Source organism: Triturus cristatus, chromosome 2_1 (genome assembly GCF_964204655.1).
Source record: "Triturus cristatus chromosome 2_1, aTriCri1.1, whole genome shotgun sequence".
Classification (NCBI taxonomy): Eukaryota; Metazoa; Chordata; class Amphibia; order Caudata; family Salamandridae; genus Triturus; species Triturus cristatus.
In genome coordinates this window covers 29,746,468-29,751,978 of record NC_140581.1, presented here as the reverse complement: position 1 = coordinate 29,751,978, position 5,511 = coordinate 29,746,468, and positions in this window count along the sequence as shown.

Genomic DNA, 5,511 nt, shown 5'->3' with positions numbered 1-5,511 from the left:
TGTCCTGGAGGCCGGGGTGGGCTCTGCTCTGAGTCCACTCCCAGCTGTCCTGGAGCCCGGGGTGGGCTCTGCTCTGAGTCCACTCCCAGCTGTCCTGGCGGTCAGGGTGTGCTCTACTCTGGGTTTGCTTCCAGCTGTCCTGGAGGCCAGGATGGGCTCTGCTCTGGGTCCGCTCCTAGCTGTCCTGCGGTCCAGGGTGGGCTCTGCTCTGAGTCTGCCCCCAGCTGTCCAGGAGGCCAGGGTGGGCTCTGCTCTGAGTACGCTTCCAGCTGTCCTGGAGGCCAGGGAGGGCTCTGCTCTGAGTCCAATCCCAGCTGTCCTGCAGGCCAGGGTGGGCTCTGCTCTGAGTCCGCTCCCAGCTGTCTTGGAGACCGGGGTGGGCTCTGCCCTGAGTCTCCTCACAGCTGTCCTGGAGGCCGGGATGGGCTCTGCTCTGAGTCTTCCCCAGCTGTCCTGGAGGCCGGGGTGGGCTCTGCTCTGAGTCCGCTTCCAGCTGTCCTGGAGGCCAGGGTGGGCTCTGCTCTGAGTCTGCTCCAAGCTGTCCTGCGGTCCAGGGTGGGCTCTGCTCTGAGTCTGCCCCCAGCTGTCCTGGAGGTCAGGGTGGGTTCTGCTCTGAGTTCAATCCCAGCTGTCCTGCAGGCCAGGGTGGGCTCTTCCCTGAGTCTCCTCCCACCTGTCCAGGAGGCTGTGGTGGGCTCTGCTCTGAGTCCGCTCCCAGCTGTCCTGGAGGTCAGGGTGGGCTCTACTCTGGGTCTGCTCCCAGCTGTCCTGGAGGCTGGGGTGGGCTCTACTCTGAGTCCGCTCTCAGCTGTCCTGGAGGGCTAGTGGGCTCTGCTCTGAGTCTGCTCCCAGCTGTCCTGGAGGCCAGGATGGGCTCTGCTCTGAGTCTGCTCCCAGCTGTCCTGGAGGTCAGGATGGGTTCTACTCTGGGTCTGCTCCCAGCTGTCCTGGAGGCCAGGGTGGGCTCTGCTCTGAGTCTGCTCCCAGCTGTCCTGGAGGTCAGGGTGGGTTCTACTCTGGGTCTGCTCCCAGCTGTCCTGGAGGTCAGGGTGGGGGCCAGGGTGGGCTCTGCTCTGAGTCTGCTCCCAGGTGTCCTGGAGGTCAGGGTGGGCTCTACGCTGGGTCTGCTCCTAGCTGTCCTGGAGGCCAGGGTGGGGGCCAGGGTGGGCTCTGCTCTGGGTCTGCCCCTAGCTGTCCTGGAGGTATTGGTGGGCTCTACTATGAGTCTACATGGCCCCCTTAAGCCATTCTTTGGTGGTTTTGCAGCTCCTGTAACACAGAGCGCTTGACATAAAGCATGCCCTTGGGCCCTGTCTGTGAATGGCCAATATGTGCCAGGCGCCCTGATCAGTAGCCCATGAACTACAAGCTGCCCTGTGGGGAGCCTGCATGGCTTTTCTAAGCATTGAATGGTGGTAAGTTCCATCATGAAAAGGGTCACTCACTGATGGGAGGCATGCACGTTCCCATTGTTCCAGCCAATATTTGGGTAGGGCATGCCCAAAACTGGCAATGTTCCCACTCGGGTGACTGGAGCATGCAGGGTTTGATGACCAGTATTTGGCGGTCCCTGCAACAGCAAGTGAGGGCCACACATAATAAACGTGGCAAATCTTTCAAGGAAGAGACACCAGGGAGAAAGAGTTCCTGCACTCTCATTCACCAAGGGTGCCCGCAGTACACCTCAACTCTTCCAGCAAACGGCCGCCAACTGTTAGAAATGGGGGTCTCTAGTTGGCAATGGCTGGCCACTGTCCAAGTAAGGACCCTTCTTCCTAAGTCAGAGTAAGCGGGCTACACCCTTTGATAACCCCTGCTCAACCCTGTGGTAACGTAGCACGAGCAGCTAGGCTTATCTCAGAGGCAGTGTGTGAAGCATTTATGACCATACACAGTAACACAGGGAAGAACACTACAAAGGGACACCACCAGTGCTTCATTTGTAAAATATTAAGTCCAGGTGCTCACATTTTTGTAGGAGGCCACACCCACATCCACATCCTCGACGGGCTCCACCCTCTTACTCTATCAGTCGCAGACAATTAATATTACTCGGGTAGCCCAGAAAATGGGATTGTACTGCAGATCATTTACATAAAAACAAACGCGGGCAACAAATGAGAGGTGCACTTTTCCAGGCATGTACCTCAACCATTAAACAACGTACTTCGCTTCACACTATAGTACTAGCATGTATTAGAATGAAATCATTACTTACTTTGCCTTTTGGTTTTAATTAGAGACTTGCTGCTGCGTGAGTCAGTGCGACACACGCTGCTTGATTCCTGAGTTGACTCGAATGACTAGCACTGCTGCAGCTGCGCAGTACTCTTGAGCGGGTGAAAAGTGGGGACATTGGTCTGATCTGCATTTGTCCACCTCCTCAAGAGGAAAGATGATTATACACCAAGGAGGGATGGACGGCGCCACGTGCTCCCATTCCCTACCAGAGGAGCTGCTAATCTCCCGTGGGTAGGGTGGCACCAAAGATGCGGATTCCAGTTTTGTGTTAATCCCTGGAAATACATTTTAAAATCCTGGTGACCCGAGCCTCTCCCCCTCGCAAGCTACCTTAGTCAACCCCAAGCTTATCTTTGGCTTACCTATGCCAAGGCTAGTCAGACAGTAAACACTTTCCTTTCTTGCTTAGAAGTTGGCAATACTTACATCTTCTGCGCTAAATGGCCATATGTTGCTATTTGGCAAGCAACACCTGCGGCATACATAAGATTTATAAGAGATGAATAATATGCCTAAGCTTTCCTAACTCGAATGGGACATAGCTATGTGCCCATCCCAAAACTGCCCCAAAATTGTCATATATTAATTGTTATGTTATTTGCCTTCATCTAGCCCACACACCTGTTGATGCAAATTTATTTCACATAAGCAAAATTTTCCGATAAATGCTCACCAATTGGTTACAAAGCCGAATCCTTTTGTGACAAAATAAATCCGTGTGGAAAAACAAATCTAAACACTGCCATGAAAATCGAATTGCAATAATAGCCAAATAATTTGCAATGAACAACAATCAAGACATGAAAAAAAAATCAATTATGAGCAAAACACAGTTTTGTAGCAAGAGTACATCATTTACTGGCAAAAAAGACACTTTGCTCCCTGACTCACTCGGTTTTGTGACAAATATATTTTGGCTTGTATCCAGAACGAAAAGCCTTTTGATATAAAATCAACATGCAACCTGTAAATCAGAATATGTAAAAGATTACAGCCAAATTATTACGGCAAATTGACAATTTGTGGAGGTCTGGGCCCTATTTACAAATAATTTCCCCTCTGCTAATAATTGGACAACATAAATTTATACTTTTGTGAGGCACCAAAACCTTCGCCATGAACTCCTACTAGATTATGGCCGAATTAGGCCTGCGTGGCCAAGGTACTGACATACTCATACTGACTAACTCTCTGCGCAGTGATTCTGCTGATCACAGTCGGCCACAGACCAGCTCTGGAGCAATGCTGCATGTGTGTGAAGGCTGCAGATGGACCAAAACTGCAAGAATGTGGGGACTAAAATCAATATTATTTTGGGGAAACTTATAGTTTCTAAAATAAAAAATACTTAGCATATGAAGGATGCGGAAAGAACACTAAAAGCTCACATTGGCATTCTGGCGAAATAATGTTTTTTTACATATACCCAGTGCTGCGTACGCTCTCCGTGTTTGCCACTGTGACGTGCAGAGGAGTTAGGTCCACAATCAACTCTTGCCTGGGCTACTTTACAAATTAATCACTGGCAAACACACATTATTATTACTTGAGGAGCCCGGCAATCGGGATTGTACGGCAGGTCATTTACATGAAGACAAGAGTGCGTAACAAATGAAAAGTGCCCTTCTCCGGGCACGCTGCTTCATACTACAGTGCTAGCGCATGTTACAATGAAAACAGTACTTACTTTGCCATTTGGTTTTAATAAGAGGCCTTCTGCTTGTTAGAGTCATCGGACACACGCTGCTTACTTCTTTAGATGACTCAACTGATTAGCCTGCTGCAGCTGCGCAGTAGGCTCTGGCGGGTGAAAAGTGAAGACATTTGTGTGATCTGCGTTCGTCCGACTCCGGGAGGAAAGACGATTCAATGCTAAGGAGGCATGGAAGGGGCCTCACCCAGGCAGTTTAAAGTGGGAGGCCGCGATTTCAAATTTAACTATTTTAGGCCGAAATCCATATTGCGTGTAGACCCGGCCCTATGAAATAAGTGCCGGTGCTAAGCACCGGAAAGCTCCGGCACAAATTAAGCACTGGACACCACACAAGTAATTATAAAAAAATGAGTATCTTTATATATAGACTTATCACAAGACCAATAACGGTAAAAAGCCGCAATACTGTAAAATAGGATTATTCTTGAAATGCTGAAAAAATAGTTCAGAGTGTGCAAAGAGGAGTTCAGTTCAAAGCAGTGGTCTCTGCGACCCTTTTACTTACAAACTACCTGGATTCTGTAGCAAAACAACCAAAATGTCGCAAACAAGCTGTAGCAATGATTTTCCTCACGCGAGACCAGCGATGCATTGAATCCTTGCCGCAAGGGAGGATGATGCGCTGATCTGCAGATGCATGCGGGACAAAGCGACAAACTTCTTCACGCTAAGCCGGTGATGCGTTGAAATCCTTGCCGCAAGGGATGATGATGCGCCGATCCTGTTGTGTGTACGACCTGGTTGCGATGAGTAGGAATGGCGCTCCGTGAGGTAGCGACGATCCAGGTGTGATGCGATAAAAATGGCAGACGCACGGCGCCCGCACTGCGATGTCATGATGCGATGATCTCAATGCGATCATTCTTGGTCAGTGAGCACTCGACAGCCCGTAAACGTGCGATGCAATGATCTCTGGGTGTTAGCGAGCGCTTTGTGGCCCGCAAGCGTGCGATGCAATGATCCTTGGTTAGCGAGCACTTGACAGCCCGCAAACGTGCGATGCGATGATCTTTGGGTGTTAGCAAGCGCTTTGTGGCCCGCAAGCGTGCGCTGCAATGATCCTTGGTTTGCGAGCACTCGACAGCCCGCAAACGTGCGATGATCTTTGGGTGTTAGCGAGCGCTTTGTGGCCCCCAAGCGTGCGATGCAATGATCCTTGGTTTGCGAGCACTCGACAGCCCGCAAACGTGCGATGCGATGATATTTGGGTGTTAGCAAGTGCTTTGTGGCCTGCAAGCGTGCGATGCAATGATCCTTCGTTTGCGAGCGCTCGGCGGCAGCAGCGCGATGATTTTTCGTACGCTCTTCAGCTACGGCGGCTCGCAAATGGGCGTTAGCGACGATTTTCAGCACTCTCTTCTCCGTAGTAGAACTAGAGGCCCTGGAACCCACAGGAGCCTCACCTGCAGATAGAAATCCTCGCTGGGAGGAATCAGGAGGCTGGTGGTGCAGTCTGATGTGCCTGAGACTCCAGCAGGAAGCTATCTCTCTTCTTGCCCTTGGGTGATTGCTTTAGCAAGTTGAAATAAAAGTTCTCTTCAAAGTCCTTTTCCTCT